The sequence below is a fragment of the Mytilus edulis genome, chromosome 13, assembly GCF_963676685.1.
Source record: "Mytilus edulis chromosome 13, xbMytEdul2.2, whole genome shotgun sequence".
Taxonomy (NCBI): Eukaryota; Metazoa; Mollusca; class Bivalvia; order Mytilida; family Mytilidae; genus Mytilus; species Mytilus edulis.
Window position 1 is genome coordinate 62261778 of NC_092356.1, and position 27363 is coordinate 62289140.

At 33.0% G+C, this 27363-nt stretch overlaps 1 protein-coding gene across 1 annotated transcript in view; it reads right to left on the minus strand.

The window, feature by feature from the left end:
• The window catches only part of LOC139502108 (uncharacterized), a 43880-nt gene extending 39834 nt beyond the window's left edge, over positions 1-4046 (minus strand). Inside the window, exon 1 of the mRNA XM_071291474.1 lies at positions 3872-4046. The gene's annotated coding sequence lies outside the window, so the exon portion shown is untranslated. The remainder of the gene's footprint in view (positions 1-3871) is intronic.
• Positions 4047-27363: the final 23317 nt, after the last annotated feature.

The following is a 27363-nucleotide window of genomic DNA, read 5'->3' on the forward strand; positions in this document are numbered from 1 at the left end:
GAGTCATGCTCTTCAATTTGACTTCAAACACAATCGTTATTCGCTAGATAATTTTTCTTTTTGACTTGATTGGAATTTTTATCTAAGTTAGATTAGAATTGTTAAAACTTTTCTATAAAAAATGAGGAGACATTCATGTTAATCTGATTAAAAAATTATATAAAAAATATTTCCTTTTTCATATCAAACATGGGCTTCACACAAAAATCACTTACAAACATTAGAAAAACATTTGTCGTACATCTTACAAGTATCAATTAGAAATATTATGTAAAAATGTTTATAAAATATTTCTTTTCTCATATCAAACATGTGATTCACTCAAATATCACTAACAAACATTTGGAAAACATTTCTATCATACATCTTAAGTTACAAATATATCTATTAAACATATTATCTTAAAACGTTTATGAAACAGTCTTTAAAATATTTTCTAAATAAAATCGAAAAAATATATTGTCACAAACTAGTCAAAACATTTACTAAATTTTATCATCGGTATAACGACATCATTCGTAAATATAGCTCAACATGCAGACTTCTTATACGTTCAGGTATTTCACATCCAATTTTTTATGGAAATATTCTTTATATTAAAGCACACAGTGTCAGTATTCACCTCAAAAACTAACAAAACCTTTGAATAGACTTATTAAAAAGGGATATAGTTACGATACTGTTGTCACAGTGGCGGATCCAGGGGGGGGGGGGGGGGGGGGGGTGGGTTCCGGGGGTGTGCACCCCCCTTTATTTTTGCCGATCAATGCATTTGTATCGGGACATATGTTTTGCACCCCCCCTGCACCCCCCCTTTGCCCTGGGTTAGCACCCCCCCTTTCGAAAATTCCTGCATCCGCCCCTGTGTCAGGTCATTAAAGATTGCATATTTTGGCGTTAATATTGATTCACTTATAGGGTCTTTGCATCGGTACTAAAAACATTTATTCAAAAACCAGTTGTTGGCATGACACAGGTTATGTTCTTCTCATATATGTTATGATGGTATGATACTAAACCCCTAACGGGAAGGATTGTGCCTGATGTTCATATGATGAAATCATAATCTTTCAGTCAGTTTAATTGAAGTCTGGAGCTGGCATTTCAGTTAACTGCTAGTAGTCTGTTGTTATTTATGTATTATTGTCATTTTGTTTATTTTCTTTGGTTACATCTTCTGACATCAGACTCGGACTTCTCTTGAACTGAATTTTAATGTGCGTATTGTTATGCGTTTACTTTCTACATTGGCTAGAGGTATAGGGGGAGGGTTAAGATCTCACAAACATGTTTAACCCCGCCGCATTTTTGCGCCTGTCCCAAGTCAGGAGCCTCTGGCCTTTGTTAGTCTTGTATTATTTTAATTTTAGTTTCTTGTGTACAATTTGGAAATTAGTATGGCGTTCATTATCACTGAACTAGTATATATTTGTTTAGGGGCCAGTTGAAGGATGCCTCCGGGTGTGGGAATTTCTCGCTACATTGAAGACCTGTTGGTGACCTTCTGCTGTTGTTTTTTTCTATGGTCGGGTTGTTGTCTCTATGGAACATTCCCCATTTCCATTCTCAATTTTATTATGATGTTATTGAAATATTCATTAGATATTACCATTTTTATATTTTTAATTAGGACAAGAAAATTATATTGATGTTACATCAAAAAGATATTTTATTATACATCAAACCTATGCTTTACATAGATATTAATCAAAAATGTTTTGTAAATATTTTTTTTACACATCTAAAAAATGGCAGCAGTCCTTTTGCGCCAATTGCTGTTTTTCAGGGGTATCATTTGCGCCAAATTTTGTTTTCCAAATGTATCAATTGCGCCAATATTCGGAACTCATTTGCCCCAGTTTACCCGTACACATATCTATCATAAATATTAATGATTATACTATATATTTATTCTTTTTTTTGGCTTAAAAAGTATCATATGTTCGGAGATATTTCACCATGAAGATGAGCATCTGAAGAGAAATGACTTAAAATGCATTAGACAGTCAATGTACAAAGAGAGAATCAAACTTTTTGCTTTGCTGAATATTTAATATGACAATATAGTAAATATAGTAAATAGAAGCTTTTGCTGAGTATGTTTAAGCCACAAATGTTGATGACACAGTGTTTTGTTACCACCATGCGTATGGGCTTTATTGCACTATCAGGAATTATTATGAACTGTTTTATGCATTTCATCCTTCAATGTTTGTGTTTTTGGACAATTAAGTGAAGTTGAAAGCTACTACATACATTAAATGTGGAAGTATGAGGGGGGATAGGACCTTTATCGGGACTCCGGGATCGGGTGTTTTTAAGCTCGGGATTTCAGGATTTACCCCTTCGGGATCCGGGAATTCTTTTTTTCAAATTTCGGGATCAGGGATTTAACTTTATTTAAATTCGGGACCTCTGGATTTCGTGTTTTTAAGCCCGGGATTTCGGGATGAGGACCCCTCCTACCCCCCCTTCCCTTCCAAGTATCCATACAGCAGCAGTTAGAAAAAGATATGTTACAAAAAAGTAAACATTTGCCGTTTAAACTGGCGGTTCCAAGTCCGAATACAGGAGTAAGAAAGTCATTTTCCTTCTAATTGGCGCAATCGTATGTTTTATTTTTGGCGCAAATGATACCATGTAATTTAAAAACATGTGGCGCAAACGTAGCATTGGAGAAAAAAAGTTGTGGCCCAGCGCAAAAGGATGCATTTTTGGCGCAAAAGGATCTCTCCCTAAAAAATATATATATTAAATGTAATATAAAAAAGTCCCTCAGATATTGATTGAATATTGCAAAGAAATATCTCCTCGACATACAATCGTTCTCATTATAAAACTGTCTATTTAACGTTTGAAAAACATCAGCAAAGAATTTTTATTTATTTATTATAAAAAAATATTTACAAAAAATGTTTTTATATTAGCAATCAAACATTGGGATGAAATAATATTGTTAAAATATCATTCATGCATACTTTTTGATGTAAAAAAATGTCTATAAAATATTTTTTGGTAAATATTTTTGACAAACATTTATATAACCAGTCAATAATATCATGAAAATATTTTACGTGTTAGCTGGGTCGTTTGCCCTATATTCATTTATGATATGTATATGTTACATTAATGAACGATATATAAATATATATATTTAAATTTATGTATATCTATTAAAAGTTAAATACAGAAAATATTTGCCAAATTTATATTATAAAATTCTTGGCTGCATTGTTACACTTTATTTTATAATTACTTAAATTTCCTAGTAATGTAATAACATACAGATACAAACTTAGTCCTCAATGATCCTCACTCATAGGCGGATCCAGGGGGACCTGGGGAAAATTTGGTTGATTATATAGTGAATCACTGAAGCATGACTGGAGAGGGCCCCCTCTTAGGTCAGTCAGCGTTCCCCCCCCCCCCCCCCCCCCTTATGAAAAGTTCTGGATCCGCCACTGCCAATACCTTGAAGTCACAATATCTTGTAGTCCTGAAATGTACAGAAACTTATAACCTAGTAGCAGCTAGCTATAAACAACATGATACATCGTTAATATTCTGCCAAATTGTAGACTGACTTCAACACATTAAATTATATACACACAACGCAACACTTTACTAAAAAATAAAATCAGGGCGAACGGACTCTGGGCGAACAGGTATTAGGGCGAACAGAAACTAGGGCGAACCAGAATCAGGGCGGACGGACCCGGATTCCATGTTTAGCACCACCTTTAATCCAAATTCTTAAAAAACGTCTTGAAAGGCTTTTTCATTTTTTTGAATTTTGTTTCACAGGCACTGGTGCCTGTGTTTTGTTTTGACGCCTTACTGTAAGTCAGGAGCGGCTAAATCTCACTTATACCTGTATAATCTAGTTTTATAAATTTTCCACTGTTTTCTTACAATGATCTGTCTGTAATCAACCTAGTGTCGGGTACAATAACATCGTTATCCAATGAGCAATTCTTTGAACTGTTGAAAACTGAAAACGAACCAAAACGAAAGTAGAACCATTATACCGGAAGTCGAATTGGAATGTAATAATGCGGGGGAAATTTCAAAAACTTTTTTTGTATGGACTTCCAAAATATATATATGACATATTGAATGGTTGACAAGATTTTACATCTTATCATGAATATTTTATTTCTAAATCATAAACATTCCCAGATACTTTGTTGGACCAATGTTGGTAATTGGTACCGTTGGCACATGTACAGTTTGTGATTTACCAATCAATGACACAGGTATTTGGGGCATGGACCCCCCTTTTTTGGACCTCACTAAAAAAAAAATTGTTTGATGTTTTTTTATTTATTTTCAATTTTCTACAATGTAAAAACATATATCAAGTCTTAAAAATCCATTGCTAGTCGATTTTGGTGAGGTCCAAAAGAGGGGGGTCCATGCTCCAAATTTTATACCTGTGATCAATGACAATGAACCGGACCAACATCAGTCCACAAACACAAAACCAAAAAAGCTATTTCAGTTCATCAAAAGCACTAGAAATGATAATACAGGAATTGCGCCTCTGAAAAAAGAAGTATACATACTTGTAACAGACACTACTGAAAAAGCGGACATTCTTAACCAACAATTTCAGTCAGTATTTACTAAGGAACCAACATCTAATATTCCTGATAAGGGTCCAAGTCCGTACACAAAAATGCCAGAAATAAACATCACTACACCAGGTGTCGAAAAATTGTTACATAAACTAAATCCACACAAAGCAAGTGGTCCAGATAACATCAGTGGACGTATATTAAAAGAACTAAAAGCACAAATAGCATCCTTACCACCATATTTACCAAATCTCTGGAATCGGGAAAAACACCAAAAGACTGGAAACATGCAATTGGTGCACCAGCATTTAAAAAGGGTGAACGATACAAGGCTGAACATTATAGACACTTGTATGTGTTGTAAGTTGATGGAGCATACTTGACAAGTAACATCATGACTGGACTATTTAGAGGCAAATAACATACTCTACGACCTCCAACATGGTTTCCGTAAATCTAGATCATGTGAATCACAACTAATTCAATTTATACAAGAACTTCACAACAACAACAGCAAAAATATACAAACAGACCTCACTATTATGGATTTTGCCAAGGCCTTCGATAAGGTTCCCCACAAACGTCTACTCTACAAACTAAAATACTATGGCATTCAAGGTAACACTCTAAAATGAATTCAGGCTTTCTTATCAGACCGTACGCAAACAGTGGTAATAGACGGAATAACATCAAATACAGCACCAGTAACACCAGGTGTCACCAAAGGAACTGTCCTTGGGCCTATACTCTTTTTAATTTACCTTTTTACATTAACGATTTTCCAGAATACCTCGAACACAGCAAATTACGACTCTTCGCTGATGATAGTATTATAAACCGAGAAATTACATGTCAACAAGACTGCACAAATTTACAAAAAAATCTTAATGCAGTAGCTAAATGGGAGGCTGATTGGCTAATGGCCTTCAATCCGGGAAAATGCACTATCTTAACCATCACACAAAAAAAAGAAACCATTTAAACACGATTGCATCCTGCATAACTATATTTGAGAACTAGTAAAAGAGGGACGAAAGATACCAAAGGGACAGTCAAACTCATAAATCTAAAACAAACTGACAACGCAATGGCTAAAAATGAAAAAGACAAACAGACAAACAATAGTACGCATGACACAACATAGAAAACTAAAGAATAAGTAACATGGACCCCACCAAAAACTATGGTTGATAACAGGTGCTCCGGAAGGGTAAGCAGATTCTGCTCCACATGTGGCACTCCTCGTGTTGCTTATGTGATAACAAATCCGATAAATAGTCTAATTCGGTAGGTCGCATTCATGAAAGGGAAGGGAATTGTAGTTACGACGTAAAGAACATGTCTGATATCATTTGTGAAACGTAAAATTTAAGAAGGAATGATTTCAACTTCACCATTTGGAACTCTTGCTTTAATAGCTTCCTTGTGAGTAGCAACCTCTATCAAGAGAATCATAATAGGAAATGCAAGCACGGGATGCACAGAGGAACATGATAATACCATGCATACTAAAACCATACTAAAAACATACACCTTCTTCAAAACACTATCGCACAATAAAATCCAAAGTATGAGCCTAGAGTGTTCTTTTATTAATTGTATGTTCTGGTGTGTTCTGATGTGTATCCGAAAAGAAACATTGTCAACAGAGAGGCAGTTCAACTTGGCTGTATTTGACAAAACTCTTTCCGAATTATGGATTCGAACGCTCTGCAGTTTGGTCTTTTATTTGACATATTACCTTTTTTATTTTTGTAATTTCTAGACGAAAGCACATATGAAGCGCAAAATTGTAAGCATGGTGCATGATTAGTCTTTTGTCTTTTCACAAAGAAGTCATTATTGAAATCCATACAAATACAAAAAAAAGTAGCTTCTACAATAAACATGCAGCTGCTCAAATTTACCTAGACCGTCGAATAAACATTTAAAGTTGAAAAAGATAGGACCTGTTCTTCGTTAACTCAATGGTCAGTTAAGAGTAAAAAAAAATTTATGGCGTTTTCTTGATGAAAAATTCAAACTGGACCTGGTTATTTAAGCAAAAATATCTGATGAACAATAATATTACTTGGGGATTGCCTTAAAATTGTTGACTTTCATTAATATAATAAAAAAAAAATGAAAAAATGACTTTTGAACAGCGTATACTACCGTTGCCTTTGATACAACTTTCCATCACAACCATTATAACTGCGACGAAAGCATATTTACCGGTCAAATATGGTAAACATTTCTTTCGAAATTGACGACAACACTAGCTGCTCTTATATAGCTTATCCTGATTTTTATTGCTGACAAGAAAATATCGTGCAGAAGTATTGTTTTGGTAAAAAATATATTTCAACGGAATTTACCTTGATTAAATCGCCCTTGCTCTACTGTAAAAGATATCTGGTAGTTGCATACAAGTTTTATCATATTTTCCTTGTTTTATCGATTATTAACTTCAGGTATATCATCACTAGATATCTGCGGGTCTGATGCGTATACACCTGAAAGCGAAAAAAAATATGTAAATGAACAAAAGTATAATTGATTAAAATTAACCGTTTGTTTTTTTCATTTGGCACACATCTAGTTTAGTTTCAAATAGATGATATGAACACTTTTTATGTTTCAGATTTTATAACTAGTACTTACACATATAAACTAAATATAGAACAATCTTCAAATAAAAGTGAAATACTTGATACCTTAGATTCTGATACGAGGGTGACAGCAAACACTGACAATGCTAGCGTTCCGCTCGAGAAGGAGGTTAATGACGAAAGTCTTCAAAGTAAAGATTTGACAGGAACATTAGATAGAGGTAGAGGCAGACAACATTTTAACATAATGTTCAGTTGAAAGTCAAAATGGATATCTCTCAATATGCAGATGCAGAAGTGAAGATAATTTTGAATTGTAATTTTCCGTCACTTTGCAAAGATTATATGTTTACAACAAAGGATGTAAAAACGTAAATCCAGAAAAAAGATGCCCGGATCTTTATTTATGCGATAATTTTGTATATAAAAAATGTACACATCCTTGCAATATGAAGCTTGCACATTAACTTCAACAGTTTCATAACAACTGGGTTTTATCGTTATACCACATGGACAATCGAGAAAAATGGCCAGAAGCTCGAGTTCTCCAATCTATTATCATTCCCAGAAAGAATCAGGAACAAAATGAATATAATGAAAGGAATGAAGAAGCAAAATCACAACAAAAAACAATAACGTTAAAAATAAAAACTTCAGATCTTGATTTGCAAGAAGAAGACCAAACGTTACTCACAGAAGATGCGTTTAGTGTACCAATTTGTCCCAGTATTCAGAAAGAGAATGCAGATCTAGAATGTGCAGAAACCATCATCTACAAAGTGGTTTTCCCATATTTATGGCAAATCAAATTTGAGGGAAAGTGGCTGTCCTTCTCTGTATTTGACAATGAGAATCTTGAGAGAGCATTCTCTGACTTGCAGGACAATACAGACACCAAGGTAGTTTTTTATATTATCACAATATGTGTAGTTCATCATTAGTTTTACTGAAGTAAGGACAATGAACACAAAATTGAACACTAGCATTTACAATTTCTAAAAACACTGTTTTGCTCTCTTTACTGGAAGTAAAATGAAATTTTATCAAGTCGTTTACATCGTAAAAAGTTACCAACTCTACATTCAAATATAAATATTTAGCAGCTCTATGCATTTTGATAAAAAGAGCTTTATTTCATACAAAATGGTATACACTTAGCTTTAAAACCAGGTTTAACTCAGCATTTTCGTCATTAGCGATCTATTGGCGCCTTATATATATTGGCTATATATTGACGCCATAGATATTTTTGTCGATATGTTTGCACCTTAGATATTTTCGAGGTAAATAGACTTCCTCTTTTTGAATTAATATTGCAGTTAGGTATTATTGGTTTTTTTTTATTTTTTGAAATCGGTGTTTCTTCATCGACAACTTCACACGCGTAAAGATAATAACTTGTGTGTTATGTGAAATCTTCGTTTTTTTATATTGACAGATGAAGTATAACGACATTGAATACAGTTATAAAGTTATATTCAAAAGTCTAATGTTCGCCATTGTTACAGATATTGACGGCAAAGCATCAGATAGTTCTGATAAACTGAATGTCAGACACTTTCTTATGCAGAACGGAGAATGAGCGCAGACAATTTTCTAACACAATGGCGATAGTACTGGAAAAACGATTCCCAACACTAGACTATATACGAACCGGTACGATTAGTTAAATGCATTGGTTGGGTCATGGTGAAGATAGCTGACTAGATTTTTTCTTAATCTTAATAAAACTATAAAATTACATGTTCGAGCTAAAGTAAGAAAAGGCATTGGAGACTGGTAGTCTCGATAAATGTTTAAAAGAAACTGAAAAATTAAACCGAATTCTTGTCTGTTTGCTCGTTGTTGTAACAAGAGTTTTGCACACAAAGGACACCACTGGAAATCAGCATAACCGCTTTTATGTGCAATACTTGGAAATATATCAACTTCAAAGTTCATTTAAAGGCTTGTCAAATGTTTATGTTCTGTTCCTTTAACCGCATTTATAATCATTCGGTTTTTATCCTAAGCCAAAATTTACATTCTAAATATATATCGAACGTGAATGTATGGGGGTATGATGGGACAAAACAAGCGGTATTGCTATATAGTTAAACGTTATATTGAGATTTATATATCAACTTATTCCTTATGACGAAGTTTAAGAGCATGGAGGAGCAAACATTCCTAAATGTTTTGCCAAAAACAGGTAAGGAAATATATTCCTGAGAAAAAAAAGCCTTAATATGTATAAAAAATCAATGTTTTGTAAAAAAGGTATTTAAAACAAATACACATTTGTTGTGACAAAACTCATTAAGAGAAAATAAAAACGAAAGGTGAAACATCGTTCAAGATAAACTTTAATAAAACCAACAAACAAGCTACACGAACCCAAAATGAAACTCATTTGTTTGGAAAGGTCAACAATTTCTGATCCACTGGTTGCAATAGTGCATCAAAGAATCAACAAAATATCATTCTTTAAACACACGAAGAAAACATGACGGGATTGTTGGTACGAAAAAAAGGAATATATCCGTAGGCATCAATGACATGACACGTAAATAGTATTATTATCATCATGGCATCAGTAAAATATTTGAAGAGATGAATCTATCTTTGTTCATAACAACGTTTAATTCTGTAGTTTCCATAAAAGCAGGAGCCCTCAATCTCGGAAATCTTGTGTGGGAAAAAGTTCCTGAATATTTAACATGCATTGTATCTTTGCAGCAGCTTGCTTAAGAATAACGTTTTTATGTAATCTTACTGGATTCAGATATAAAAATGACATGTTAAAAAGGAAAAAATATACTATTTTAGTATATGATGCATTTCAGATATAGTCTATTTATGGTTCTAATGAAAAAAATAAATGGGTAATATTTTATTTTGAATTTTATTAGTCCAACAAGCATACCGTTCCCATTTGCCATGGGGACAAATAAACCACCACATTTTATGGAATGGGACTGTGCCCATGCATTTGAGCTAGTAGAACTTGACTAAGTCTTTCAAAGGTTCATTTGGTTCACGATATGCTGACATCATGTGTATTTATAGAGTCCAGAATAGCAAGTTGTGGAGTGGATACGTCACGTAAGAGCAAATTATAATATACATGTGTAATATTATGCAATGGAGGAAAATGAAATGGGATCAGGAAACACTATTTAACATAGGTATGATATTGATTGAATAACAATTAAAAATATAATGGATAACACATAACTTTAGAGCTAAAACATATGCAATCATAATACCAATTATTTTTAAATTAAATTGAATTCTGTAATAAATGATAATGATAATGAAAATAGCGTTTTTGTTAATCTACTGATGGTTATTGTTCCTTTGTACCATTTTTATATAAAAAAAAATATCGGAAGGTAAAATATTTTTGGACAACATTATTTTTTCTAATTTTGAACTGTTTTCTTAACTTTCAAACTCATCAGTCGAAATTAGGCTAATAAAACATTACAGGTGTAAGTATAAAAAAAAACCCAACTGAACATGAGATTTGACAAAATATATGATTATTTGGATAAAATTAATGACGTTGTCCTGATATAAAAGCTAGTGGAGGTTTCTATACGATTCTTTAACAATCAAACATTATCCTCATTGTCTTAATTTTGTGAGGAATAGTACGTACTAATTCAACCCATCGTGTTTTGTTTTACCTTTTAAAATCATTTATTTAGGAAAAGAAATGATATGATAACAAACGCTGAGCAAGCTGGTAGAAACAGACGGATAGATGAACGCAACCTGTTCCATGGTACTGATTCATTTAATACATGCAAGGGTATTTGTACAAGTGGTCGAAACGGTACGGCCTATGGTAACGGTTCTTATTTAGCTGTTCAAGGATCTTTGAGTAATTCCTATACATCACCAGAGCCGTCTACCAATATACGGTACATGTTTAGAGCCAAAGTTTTAGTGGGTCAGTTTACTCAGGGGAATTCAGCTTTTCGTCGCCCACTTGAAATCACCGGGACAACAATATATACTGTACGACTCTTGTATTAACTCAATTAATAATCCACAAATGTTCATAATTTTTGAAAGAAATCAGCATTATCCAGAATATCTTATTAAGTACAAATAATGTATTTAACATGTTTGATGAAAAAGCGAAAAAGATAAATGTATACAGACGCATTGCATATTATGAAAAAAGATTATTATTTGTATTGTAACTAATATAACAAGATGGAATTTGCTATAATTTATTAACCTGCATAGGCCGATGTGTCCCATACAATAAAATACACAAGTATATATACAGAATATAAACAGTGTCAAGGTTTCTATTAATTTGACCATTATAGTCTTAAATCAAAAGATACAGGGATGAATATCTATTAAGTTGACTCTAATTGACATGTTTTGACCAACCTGGAAATTGATGTTTGAAGAATACACGTATGTCCCGTGTAACTAATTGTAATTGCTATATGTCACCACCTGGTCTGCATGTAAACATGTTATATATGCAACCCAGCGGTCAATTGAACAACCTTTTACAAAGTCATGTTTTTCTTAATAGATATTCCCCTGTATTTATTTTATTCAATTTAATAAACATTTTGAGAATATATAATCATAAATATAAATATAAATATATATAATATATATCTATATATATATTTTAAGCCCATCATATTGTCACATTCCTCCCTTTCTTAAGAAATATAATTTTATATTTTAGTTAAAATCGGTGACAATATGAATGCTTGCAAATTTCCCTAAAAACAACAAAAAAATATTCATAAACAAAATCATTTCAAAAGTTCAACAACATCTAAATGTTCAGCAATGTATAGTTCATACAATTCTTGTGTGAATAACTAAGTTCGTAACATCAAATGTCGGAACTTCTTATTTCTAGAAAAAGGCGCAACCATCAACTGCGGACCGTCTTCATAACTCCGACTCCAGTGAACTGCTTCTCTGATCGTCGTTGTCAACTCCAACAATCCATTTGTTTATCTGCAACGCCAATTCCCGTCAATTAAAAGTACTGCAATTACTCTGACCTGCATGTGATCCACCATCCGTCGTTGAAAACTCCGACCTGCATGTGATCCACCATCCGTCGTTGATAACTCCGACCTGCATGTGATCCACCATCCGTCGTTGATAACTCCGACCTGCATGTGATCCGCCATCCGTCGTTGATAACTCCGACCTGCATGTGATCCACCATCCGTCGTTGATAACTCCGACCTGCATGTGATCCACCATCCGTCGTTGATAACTCCGACCTGCATGTGATCCACCATCCGTCGTTGATATTACTCCCAACTGACCTAGCTTACCTACTCTGTTAATTCAGAGTCCCTGACTAGGTTGCTCAGTTATCACCGGCTGAAACATTACAGGCAAATCTACCTGTGATGCTGTAGAACGATTCCCTCTACCAATATATGTTATGTGATCGTATAGTTTTATGTATATCTAAACGTCTGCGTTGTGTCCAAAATCAATGCCAATATCCAATACTGGATAATGATTCTTAGTGGCTGGTTCTTGTAATGGTGCAGAAGCTATTTTAACATCTCTGGAGGCAGTACCATCGCCCTCAACATTAGTTGACACCATTTGATCGCCACCAAGGTATCGTGTGACTATTTGAACCTCTCTATTACTAAATTCTCTTGGCTAAACACCTATTATTAAACTTAAGAATATATTAATAACAAAATACCTATAAATATAGCAACAAAATAAATTACTGCATTGATAGTTCAAAGTCGTCCTCAAGTTCTAACTGCTTTAATTTTGAAAAAATAATTTATCGATATGTTATCTATTTAAAATAAGAACAAAAAATAAAAATAAACTCAAATACAAAAACAATAAACTAATGAGATAAACTTTTCTCTAGTTAGGACTGAAAAATTATTTAAATAAGGTTTGATATTCAACCAACACTTTCCTTCCTTTGTCATAAACAAAGCTGTGATTCAGAGATTACTGATATTTATAGGATTTCTAAACAATCAACAATTTTTCAGCGATCAATCTGAAGCGAGAATTAGAATGATTAATCAAAACAAAATTATTTTATATACACATTAATTCATTTAAAAACAATCATCACGAAGCCTACTTTACGACATGTTAGTCGTTCATTTTATTAAGATAACAAGAAATGCTTGAGAGAAAACTTAAAATTAATTCGTCCTTCTTTTCAGACTTTTTAACAGTTCGTTCAGTTTTCTTTGGTATTCTAACTTCATCAACAGACATTTTTTGACTGCGGTCTGAATTATACCCATCAGAACTATTATTATCCGACATTTCGCTTGAACCGGAAGTGACGGAAGATTTGTCTTCTTCGTTTTCACGTCGGTTTCTATTTGCTATTTTTTGTTTAAGTTCAGCGAGCGGAATATCATCCTCGTCGGAAGATGTTTCTCGTTCTTGTCGGTAACGATTTATGAGTCTTTCTCGAGGATTAGCGACCGGAAGTTCACTATCACTTTCGTCACTATCTTCGGGAGGTACAACATAATTTGTTTTCCTTAATTGCCTACCTTCTACCCATTCATCAATCTTAGCTTTTTTAAGGTGTTCTAAATGGACTTTCTTAGCGACAGACCCATCTAATTGGCTTTTAAGGACAAAGATTACCGGAGAAGTTTTTTCAATTATTCTGTAATAAGGTTTCCACTTAGTGTCTAATTTACTTTTTCTTAAATGATTTTGAAATAAACCGGATCCCCAATTTCTAAATTATGTTGTCTTAATCTGTCAAATACTTGTTGAATGTGATCGAAATGTTCCTCTAAAGTTTCAGAAAATATCAAAATATCGTCTATATAGGAGATAGCAAAATTTAGATCTTGTAAAACTATTTCCATCAATTGACTAAATACAGCAGGACTATTTTGCAATCCAAATGGCATAACATTAAATTCAACAAGTCCCTTATGACAAACAAATGCTGTTTTTGATTTATCTTCTTCCGCCATCTTAATTTGCCAGAATCCTGCCCTAAGGTCGATCAATGAATAAAACTTTGCAGCCCCTAAAAGTGTCAATATATCATCGATAACCGGAAGTGGATATCGGATTGCTAAAGTAGAAGAGTTCAGGGACCTGAAATCTATGCAAAAGCGTGTAGTTTTATCTTTTTTATCAACTAATACAATTGGTGAGGAATAATTACTATTAGATCTTCTTATAATGTTTGCTTCTAACATGTCAGTTATTGCTTTATTGACTATTTCTCTTTTGTGTAATGGAGTTTGATAAGGTTTCAATTTAACCGGGGGATTATCCCCTGTATCGATTCTCATTTTCACAGTATCAGTTTGACCTAATTCAGTATCCTTAAAAGCAAAAACATCTCTATTATTATTCAACATTTGTAACACCCTACCCCTATGAACATCAGGAACATTAAGATCAGTTTCAAAAACATTCTCAATTTCAGAGTGCTCTTGAGTAGATTCAAGTGAGACAACATTTTCTTCTAACACTGGTGAAGCCCTTCCTATTGCTATGCCCCTTCTAAACTTAAAAGTTCTATTCGTAGTATTAACTATAAGAACTGGCATTTGACGCTTTTCATTAATGTTTGCAACTGAATTAGCAACCATTAAACCTGGTTGATAACTCAAATGCCCCTTGATAATTGGTGAAATTTCAAAAGATTTAGAACTTGAGAATGTATAATTTTTAATACCTTTTACATAACAGATATTACTAGTCTGAGGTTTGAAGACAGTGGTTTGAGCAAGTCTAACAATTGAAGCTATATGAATATCTTCTACTAATGGTTTATAAGTTTTATTTATCCTTGGACATCCCAAATCAAAATAAACTCTAACACCAAATTTGACCAACCAGTCACGACCCAAAATTGCATTTCTGTTCATGTCAGATACTACATAAAAGGTATGATTCATTTTGTTTCCTTTCATGTTAAAGTCTAAATTTATACTTCCTCAAACATTTAAAGAAGCCCCGTTAACTCCTTGTAAATTGACTTTCTTTTTTTCTAGTTTTGGTAATCCTTTAATTGAATTGTAAATCTTATTATGCAATAAAGATACTGAAGCTCCACTGGCAATTAAACTTCTAACTTTCATATGTGCAATTTTAATCAAACAAGAATTTGGATTTCCCGCTAAATTAATTTCAAATGTTTCTACTTGTTCAGATTCATTTTCAATTTTGTTTTCTGATGCATTTTTAAATGATTTTTGTTTTTGATAAGTTTTAATATTTTATTTTGTATACATGTATTTGAATTTCGCGCTCTAACTTTTTTTTCTTTGTGTGCTTCCGGTTTTGATTTGAAATTTCGCGCCATTTTTTCTTTGTTTACTTCAGGTTCTGAATTACGATTGTTAAATCTTTTATAATAATTTTTATTCCAGTGATAGGTAGAATTGTTAGAACATGCATTGTTAAAGTCTGTTGATTTGTTATTTTTTTTTTTAACCATGATTCATATATATTATATACAGGTTTTGTATATCTATAATTAATTTTTCTCTCAAACCTCTTATTTCCCTAATTCCCTTAAAAGTCTCCCTATTGGCTTCAGCATAAAGAGACCGTCTTAGTTAAAATTTTCCCTTGGTTTCCTAAATTGTTCATTTGATCTTGCCCTACAATTTCTTTCATAATGACCTGGTCTACCACAGTTCCAACAGAAGAATGTTCTTCTTTGTTGTCCTGTCAAGTCAGACTTGTTTTGTACAGAATTAAACCTTCTAGGATATGTATTTGCATTATTACTTATCGTATTGTCATTAAAATTGTTTTGTACAGAATTAAACCTTCTAGGATATGTATTTGCATTATTACCTATCGTGTTGTCATTAAAATTGCCTCGGGGTACATGAATTCGGCACGCGAACTTACTGTGTTTACATGAAATTTCGCTTTATTATCTCTGCAATATTTTGCCTTATGGCCAAATCTGTTACAATTGCTACATTTCACACCTATTTCTCGGTAATGCGATGTGTCCATTGGTGTTATATTACGCTCATTACCGTTATTTTTTTAAGTAAAATTTTCGTCTTAATTGTGTTTCAGCCATTGCCGAGTTTACTGCTTGAGCCAAAGTTTGTGGATTTCACGCATTATTTTCATTCTCAAATAATCCTGATACAACCCATTTATGAAAAAGTTAACTAATTGAAGTTGAACTATTGGTTGATTGATATCTTGCCCTCTAAAAGCATCTGTTGCTAACGTTAAAATTCGTTCTCCAAATATGGGAACATTTTCGCCAATTTTTTTATTAACCTTATTCAAAAGTTCAAATGCATATGATGCATCAGGAATATGCCCATAACGAAAATTCAATTGAGTTTTTAGATTATCCCAATTATTATTCACCTGATCAGTTTCTCTTAACCACCTAGCAATGAAATCACTTACTGGCCCTACAGATGTTTGATAACATATCATTTTACAATCATTCGGACCTAAATTTGTAATCATTGCATATTTTTCTATAGATCGAATCCATTGAGAATATTTTTCTGAATTTGAACCGTCAAAGCCTTCAACTATCGAATTGACACCGCTTGCAGTTCATTTTTGAGTAAGACCTTCAACTTGTGTTGCTAAATTTTGAAAAACTAACCCTACATTAAATTCTTGTTCAGCCATTTTTTTTAATAATTATCAAGATTATCAAATAAAATATCACACGTACCTTAGTATTTTTCAGAATCCGTCCTGTCACGGTACACCAAAAAAAAAAGAACTTATAACAAGATGGAATTTGCTATAATTTATTAACCTGCATAGGCCGATGTGTCCCATACAATAATATACACAAGTATATATACATAATATAAACAGTGTCAAGGTTTCTATTAATTTGACCATTATAGTCTTAATTCAAAAGATACAGGGATGAATATCTATTAAGTTGACTCTAATTGACATGTTTTGACCAACCTGGAAATTGATGTTTGAAGAATACACGTATGTCCCGTGTAACTAATTGTAATTGCTATATGTCACCACCTGGTCTGCATGTAAACATGTTATATATGCAACCCAGCGGTCAATTGAACAACCTTTTACAAAGTCATGTTTTTCTTAATAGATATTCCCCTGTATTTATTTTATTCAATTTAATAAACATTTTGAGAATATATAATCATAAATATAAATATAAATATATATAATATATATATATATATATATTGTAAGCCCATCATATTGTCACACTAAAAGTCATATGAAACCGCAAATTAGAAACAATGATGCATATTTTTTTTTCATAATTTCCATTATAAAACTAATGTACATATCCTTTTTTTTATATATAAATCTTTAATTGTCCACATTTAAATAAAGTTGACTTTTTCTATTGCTTACTTCTAGGACTTCAGGTGACCTTAACGTGACCCTTCTAGTAAAATCCCGGTGATCGCAATACACAGGGTCTGTCACTGATATAAACTATTATCTGATTGTACATGCTATTCACTTGCTCAATATCCATGCTCTTGTGTTGATTGTTTAGTATAAGGCTTCAAAACACGGCAATTAATTAGCTACCATATTTGTTAAATCATAACAGACAGAGACAAAAACAATTGACGAATATTTTTGCGTAAGAAATGATAAAATCGTGCACAGAAGCAGTTAATGATAGTGACATGCATTGGTTTAAGAATTAGATAAACATTTTTTTTCACCAGTCACTCGTTTCACATGACTTTAATTGGGAATTGGGAATTCGCCAAAGAGACAACAACCCGACCAAAGAGCAGAAAACAGACACTAATGGGTCCTACACATCGAGAAATCCGCGAAGAAAAAGTATTTCGGTTTATTATTGATACACTGAGATGTTTAGGACGATTAGTCACTGTACATTACTATTGTAACAGTTTTAAAAGGGTGGTTATAAGGGATGGGGTGGGAGTGGGTGTCTGAACACGAAACGCGTGAAATAAAAATCGGGAAAAACTAAACACGAGAAATATAGAAGTTATTACTCTACCGTTCTTGGATATCATGCAGTGTATTAATGAAGAACCTGAGGTCACCTTTTAGCGTCCGCTAGCTGCATCTAATTTGAAAAAAAAAATTGATCATAGTAAATAAATAGCAATTGATATCCTGGAAACATGAATTTAAAAACAATCTCCGGACTGACTTTGAATTTAGTCCCTGTTTACTTTTTAATCAAATGCAGGAAGAGCACGAGAAATTAAGAGTAGCGTCACGAATTACGGCAAATACATATGGGGAAACACGAAGTACGCACGACACCAAAACATGAGAAGACGAGAAATAAATTGTCAAAACACGAAAACACGCGTACGCGAAATCAAAAGGCCGAAAACGTTGCACGAAAATAACCCTTTACCACTCTCTTTTCAGTAAAACTTATCGGTACAAAAATATTATATAAGATAAGCGTATCTTAAACTTTCAACTTTCAATCAAGTTTATTTGATTTACTGCAATCATTCCAAATTATTTAGCTTACTGTCTGTTTTCTGTGACAAACCGGTTCTACTCTCTTACTCCGTGACTTGTTTTTGATATTATATAATATTAATGTATTTCCGTACATAATCATCTTTTAAAAGCGACAAAAAGAGAGATATTTTTTTCTTTCAATAGATAATGATAAAGTACTTTCTCTATTCATCCCAAGTTTTAGTGAAAAATACGCCTGAAATATTTTAGTATACTGAATCTACCCCAGATGCTCATTTCGACAATCAATGTTTCAAAATATTTGAAAATCCATGCTTATCAAAACAAAGAAGAGCTATACACCAAAAGGACAAAAAACTGTAGGAAAATCCGGGCAAGAAATCAGAGCTTTGCACGAGGGAGATACATTCCGCAGTTTTAAATTATTTTCAGAATTTTGTAATATCAAATCTTAAAAACAAAATCCGTATTTTTATGCAGTTTGATTATTATTAAATGATAATAATTGTTGGTAATGTGAAGTATGGTTCGTTCTATAAATGGATGTCACATTTTTTCTGGTGAACAATTTACGCAGGTTTGCTGTCTGAAGGGCTCATTGAACGGAGAGAGGATATTGAGTTAAAATTTTGACAACTTCTTAAATGTTGCTGAAGCGAAACTAAAACAAATATCACAAGGTTTCAAAACGTTTGTTTCAGTTTGAGAAAGAAAAAAGGGGTCAACATTCAAAAGTTGACTTTTATTTGACATGTCAACGAACGTGTTGCCAGTTTTCATCTTTTTTATGATAAACATATAATTATGTCTATGAGTCTTTTCTATCAGGGAGTATAATAACATGTATTCTAATGAATAATGCAAACACTAAAAAGGCAAACAGGGATCATTATAAATTGAAGGCAAATAAAAAAAACCCAACACTAATATCATTCTGTCGAAGGATTTCTCATGTTTTTAATCACCACCGATTTTCAAAAGACGTGAATATATGTAGATTTTAGAGGCATTTTCATATGCAATATAGTTTTATCTATTTGTGGCTTCTTTTGTCTGTTAACGTCATATTCAATTTGCAAATATAAATAGGAAGGAAAATTTCTAAATACTACAATAAAAATATTTCTATAAAAAATTTCATAGAACAACAAACAGTGCACAGCAGGCCTAGTTTACTTAATAAGTGTGAGATTATAATTCAAATTTCCACACATTTCATGATGTGATTTGCAATCCGGTTTTAAGTGTTTGTACTTTATGGATGATTTGTATTATTCATAACTGACATGAAACTGAAATAAAAAATCAAACACAGTGTATGTGTAAGTATGTATGTGTTTGTGCCTGTATATGCGAGACTCGCTTTGAAATATTTTTATGTGGGTGTTTAACAATAAATATTATCTGTCAAATGCTTTTTTGTAAGGTTTATGAAGTCACAATACCCAATTATCATCCGTTTAGCACAAATAGCAGCGGCAATCTCAGAGAAAAAAACCAAAGTCAAAGTCGTTAAAAACTTCCATCATTGTCACGAAATCTACAGTTTGGGTAGCGTTAACACATGTTACATATTTGCATATACAGATTGTTTATTTTCAACGTAATTTAATTGAGTTTCTTTTTTTTTTTATTGATAATTGGATTCTGTAACTTGTGTATGGTAACGGTTTTGGAGTAGCGTCACCGTTTTCGAGATACAAGAGGGGTTTATTCCTGATGAAGAGTTTTAGATTTTATTTTACTAAAATTGTCCGTTTATAAATTTTGAAATTAATAAGAAACTGAGCATTCAACTCCATCAGGCAAAGTTGGTTGTAGGTGAATTTGGCTATTTATTTTAGGCATTTTTGACATATAGATCCTCAACAGTTTCGGTACTTATACATCATCGGATTTCAATTGTTTGGCTTTGAGCGTTCCTGATGAAGGTAAATCCAGAAAAGCGCTTCGGACGCAAGACATTATTAAACGTGTTGTTTTCATTTTTTTAACATCTTTCCGCTAAATAGATATATCTTTTCACTAAATAATTCAAAGGTGGGGGTGAGTACATCGAACTTGAATTAAAGGATACAACAGATACGGTAAAGAAATTGACATTAAATGTTAATTGACTAACAAAACTTTACGACAAGAGAGATGATTTCGACTTCCAATTTGTGAAAGTTCCATTTTTATGTACATTGTATTACTATTCCAGCAGCGCCCGCATATGGATAAAATTGAGAATGGAAATGGGGAATGTGTCAAAGAGACAACAACCCGACCATATAAAAAACAACAGCAGATGGTCACGAACAGGTCTTCAATGTAGCGAGAAATTCCCGCACCCGGAGACTTCCTTCAGCTGGCCCCTAAACAAATATATACTAGTTCAGTGATAATGAACGCCATACTAATTCGCAAATTGTACACAAGAAACTAAAATTAAAATAATACAAGACTAACAAAAGCCAGAGGCTCCTGATTTGGAACAAGCACAAAAATGCGGCGGGGTTATCCTTAATTTGATACGATATTCCAGAGCTTGCATTTCCCAGATAGAGGATTGGTGATTCCAAAGAAACAAGTTTAATAATTCATAATTATGTAGTTCCAAGTAGTGTTGTTGCAATCATCCTTTCCAATAGTTTATGGACGCCATCATGACATGGTTGACTATTATAGGTGTCACACCACCAATTAAAAGTCCCTGTCTGTTTAACCAAATTTTGCAGTTTTCACAGCTTTCTAAATATTCTACCTTAAGTTCAACTTCATAGAAACTAGGTATATCCTGAATCGTACATGTGTCACCTTTCTGCATGCCAATTTTCAACATACATTCAAAATCATATAAGAAAGAAGAGAGCTCCCGAAAGGAGGTTCCACTAATAATAACCCTGGTTTTCTGGAAATCTTAAATTAGTATACTATGGAGCGCATTATTCCTCAATTTTTAATGCAAACTCATAGACCGGTAAATTTCGGCTCAAAATGGTCTTAATATATTTCTCTTTCAACAAAAGTTTCATTCCTGCAAATTTGTTGGTTAGTTTAGGTGAACAATGACATCAAATGCACTTTTTTGTCCGAGTAGGCCTTCTTTCACGTACGTTCTAAATTGGAGGGATTAATTGGTGGTGTGACACCTATAGAGTATCTGTTCCACAGATGACAACTTGTTTTAACATAATCAATTCGATAGATGCCACACGTCGAAAATGATATGCTTACACTTCAAGAGTACCAGTGATTACCATCGGTTTATGGTGGGGTTCGTTATTTTCAGTCTTTATTTTCTATGTTGTGTTATTTGTGATATGACGTAGACAAAAACCCAAACTCATCATAGATACCAGGATTAAATTTTTGTATTACGCCAGACGCGTGTTTCGTCTACAAAAATGTAGTTTTTGTCATTCATACAAGTGACTTCGAATAATTTTTTCTATATATTTCGTTATTGATTCGTGTATCCGCATGCTCTGTCAAAGTCCAGCCAAGAAAATCTATAGCCAGTCAAAGTCGTTTAAAACTTCCATCGTTGTCACGAAATCTACAGTTTGGGTAGTTTTTACATATTTGCATATACAGATTGTTTATTTTCAACATAATTTAATTGAGCTTCATTTTTTTTAATTGATAATAGGATTCTGTAACTTGTGTATGGTAACGGTTTTGGAGTAGCGTCACCGTTTTCGAGATACAATTGTTTGGCTTTGAGCGTTCCTGATGAAGGTAAATCCAGAAAAGCGCTTCGGACGCAAGAAATTATTAAACGTGTTGTTTTTCTAATTTTTACATCACTGGATCGATACCTCTGCTGGTGGACTATCAGTCCCCGAGGTTATCATCAGCTCAGTAGTCAGTAATTCTAGTATTGCAACTGACATCGAAAAAGACGCTTAGTTAACGAGTTTAATGGTCCGGAATAACACACGGCTGCAAATTGTTTTAAATGATATACTAATATCTATATTTTAATTTCCGTCTGGTCGTAAAAAGTTTCTATGGTCACATTTTTGTATTTTATCCCCTTCATGAGGGTACCCCTCAATTTACGGTTTTATGAAATTACCTTAAAATCCAAAATAATTACACCAAAATAACAAGGATACATTAAAAGAAGAACAATTACTTCACCCTGCCGCCAGTGCTCTTATGAGCTATGTCCTCGTTTGGATAATCCTAAGGAAAAGATGCACACATTGCTTCTTAATAGATATAGGAAGAAGTGTTATGAGTGCCAATGATACAACACACCATCCAAGTCACAATTTATAAAAGTAAACCATTATAGGTCACGGTCTTGAACACGGAGCCTAGGCTCTTAAGTTCTTTTGTTAGTTAATAGATGAAAAAAAAAAACAACACAAAGGCGCTTCTGAACCGTATATTGTCCCTAAGATAACAAAAATTCGTAAATGTATGGCTATTACAAAATCAATCGTTTCTGTAGCAACATTCGCCCCATTACATTTGGGATTGAGATGTATCATGCATATGCATATGGGAATATGGGTCACGAGCATTGATCGAAACTTTGTACTCACATGGCTTTTGTGTTTTCTATGCAGAGGTTAGACTATATCTGACGTGTTTGACCGAATCAAGACGGTATTTACGATCCAGATGACATTTGTACTCAAAAACTGTGTTTGCTTTGAACAAACTCTGTCCTGCGCCGAACTTGTTCTTGTAAAAAAGGGAAGTCTGGTGTAAAATGTAATGATAATACGCGTACTAAATCCGCATATGATGACTAAGAGATCGAGTCATGTCCATATTTAATGAAGACTTGAGCTATTGTATGTCGCTTTAAAAAGTTATATAAGGGTCATGACTGATTTTGAATTACAACATTAGCAAATTGGCATTACATTGTATAATTTTTCATCCTTCCCTTAAAAAAATGATGAGTTAACTTGTTCACCAGGATTATCCCACTAAGACAATGTTCATGCATCAAACTGACTTTGTTTTACACTCAACCAAACCCCTAATCAAGGCAGTTAACACTTTTGATTTTTTTAAACCTCGCATTCGTCTCGGGTGACTATGGCATTTTTGGTGTTATAACTGATCTGTCCAGACTTTGCAAATACACAATATATATTTATCTATAACTAGATACTAATTTTTACAAAATACACAACCTTTTAAATGCAAAATTAAAAACACTGTTTCAGCGGTCGAATGTTTTTTTTTCAAATATAGAAAACATATTGAAATACTTTGATAAACTGGTGTTTTATAGTTTAAAAAACAATTCTCTAATATACTGTAGTGAAACACTATACACAATATGAAAGTTTATGGATGTGAAAAGGTCAAGGCCACATCTTCTTTTGCTATGTCATGAATGGAAAAAAATCAGAAGGTTCCAAATCAACGCCATTTTGTAGTGACAGCTCTTCATATAAGTAGTTAAATTTGTCGTTTTAACATCGTGTATAGCATATGCTTATGATGAATCGTTTTTGTAGCATTCTATTGAATAAATATCAGAAATTTTCTCCTTTTTGACCTTGTGGTTGAAATATTGATATTTTTATGTTTGACCTGTGACCTCAATTTCACAAAAACGTGACCAATCTGGATTTTTACAACAAAACTTTTCTTATTGTACTCGTTTACCTCTTTCCATCGATATATACTTTAGGTGTGTGTTCTTCCGGACCATAAAAGTTTTAAAAAAATGAACTCTGGTTGCAGTACTATTCTGTACTGACATGAGTTAACAAACTTTACTAACATTGTCTGTTTATAAATTTTGAAATTATTAAGAAACTAAGGTTTCACCTCCCTCACGCAAAGTTGTCTTTAGATGAATTTGGCTATTTATCTTAGGTATTTTTGACATTTAGTTCTTCAACGGTTTCGGTACTTACACATTTTCGGATTTCAAATGTTTGGTTTTGAGCGTTCCCGCTGAAGGTAAATCCGGAAAAGCGCTTCGGACGCAAGAAAATATTGTTTTTATTTTTTTATTCTATTTAAATAGGAATTTAATTAGCTCATACGGTAAATTGAGTTTAAAGGATACAAAACTACTTTAAGGTAGCACAGTGCAAAAATTGTATACCTCCAATTTCCCAGTTTTAAAATGCTGTAACTTTTTTTATAATGCTTGAAAAGTTATAAATTTTTTAATGTGGTATTTATGGATAGCTAACAGATTACTCTTTCAAATTAATGGAATGTTAGTATTATACAACAATTATGTAATCAATTTTAATGTTAACTGTGTCTACAAAGTTTTACAAGAAATTTCAACTTTCAACTGAAACTAGCTTCTTCATTGATATCCCGAGAGGATTTAGTTTATCATATGTTGTTCCTGGAGCCATTATCGACAAAAGGGTGTCTCCGATTTTGGATAGAATGTATAGATCAAATTTTACACCGAATCAAATATTATTTACTTTTATGTGGTAATGATGTTTACACTAATTAGAGATTTATATGAGAATGGGACACGATAGGTATAATTTGAGACACATTTTTGTAGCTCCTGCTGTGTTGATTAAGATTTCGTTGAAATTTCCGGTATAGTTATAGAGATGAAAAAGCTAAATTCATTCAAGTGAACTGACCAAGATATTGCCATTTATTGCATAATAATTGATTACATAATGATTGCATAACAAAATAAATGCATTCATTTAAAAGATTAATCTTTTATCTATCTATATATTCCTCTTTTATTAATTTATATGCAGTTAGAAGAAAGTAAAGGCATTTTAAAGATTGGAGATTGGAAGTAAAAAAATCTTTGTATTGTGCTACCTTAAGTCACGCTTATCTTATGGTATTTATTTTATATTTTAACTGAGATGTATGCAGTATTTTGCATTATGTTCCTCATTTTCATCATTGAAGAAATAGAATTAAATGTATTAACCGTTTCCAAATCCCAACTGCGTTCACACTTTTTTCAACACTTGTCCAATTGTACCATCTAGTTGTTGTTTAATGCCATTTACATCTACCATAACTTGATCAGTACTGCAATCAGGTTTGTTTACATTTGTAATGTCACTTGATGTATCATCTTTACAATGTTTTTTATTCTTTGAACGCTATTATGGGACTAAGCCCTTGGTAGCCGCGTGGTTTAGAAAGAACTACTGTATCACTAGCCAGTAAACACTCAGATTGCGCGATGGAGTCCTGTACTTGACCTGTGCTTTCGACTCGAATGTTAATTGTGTAGGATTGTCTCTTTGTGTATTCATTCCTATGTCATCCACCAATAAAAAACTATCCGTTGCAAAATAGCCAGCATTGCTGAAAGTGGCATTAAACTCGTCTATCATTCAATTATTCGAAAGGTTGTTTTCCTCTGAATCATTAAAAGTACGTTGGATACTTGTGTTTGTCCTTTAAATGTCTTTTTAGGCATTTTAAATGAAAAATGTCCTTTTCATTCGACGATTCAGTACGCTATTGTTCACCATTAGTCATTTGAAATTCTGTTATCGGTACAGACATTAATTTTGCCTTCAATAAATTAAAACATTTGAAAATTAAATTGCAGGTTTATTCAGATATGCAAACCCACGGTTCTTCATCATTTCGATACCCATATTTTTGCGTTGCACCTGGTCATGTTATTCTCTAACATTTTATGACGTTCTTACACTTATCTGTTGAACTTGTGTTGATAAGTATTTTTCTCGTAGAAACGTAATTTTTGTTATTTATTGGTGTTTAATATAAAAAAAAGAAGATGTTGTGTTGACGGCATTTCATGGTGGTCATTTATAATTGGCGGAGGAATATCGGAGTGTCTTGAGAGAACCACAGACCTTCGGTAGGGAAATTGACAATTCTATATAAAACAGAGATCTGTATATGTTTAATGAAATTAACAAGATGTGTTATGATTGTCAATGAGATACTTCCCCACAAGAGACCAACTGCCATGGAGAAAATTTAACTATAGTTCATCAGCCTCCACTATGAGCAAAACCGATCCCGTTTAATAAGTTGTAAAATGCTCTGACATGACAATTGTAAAACATTTGAAATGAGAAATGTACAAAATGATGAACGAATTACATTTGGCGTCGAGCGCACCCGCCACGTGTGGGATTCAAACTCAAAACCGTATTGTTGACAGGCTAGTGGTATATTTATGACTTCCTTGTATTCTCTAACATTTTATGACGTTCCTACAGTAAAAAGTTTTTTCCTTGTTTAATCTAGTGAGTTTATCCATTATCAACAGTTTACAGTTTTTTTTGTACTATTACACCACCGTCCCGGTTTAAAGGATAGATTTGCCCTGAACATGTTTAACCCCGCAGCATTCTGTATGTGTTTTTTTAGAATAAAGTACTGTTACTCAGTTGAAGCAGTTTGTTGTTGTTGATCATTTTGTTTCCGTTTATGTTTTGCACATATATAAGTCCGTTAAAATATTTCGTTAAATTGTTTTACATATCACTCACAATGAACTTTTATTACTTACTTCGCAGTATGGTGTTTGTACATTGTTGCTGGCCATAAGGTGATATTTAGATACATGCTTCAATTTCATTTGGTCTCTAGTAAAGAGTTGTTTCAATAACAAATTCACCACACCCTATTGTTTGAATGTTAATGAGATTTACGAAGTCATGCCCTGCAAGAATTTAAGTTTCTATCAAACCAATGAATGAAAATGTCATGGGGTCTTAAATTTTTTTTCAATCTACAAAAGAATACCGCGACGGAAACTGTTTTATTATGCGACCAATCGACGTGTCCTATTATTGAATCAACACAGTAAA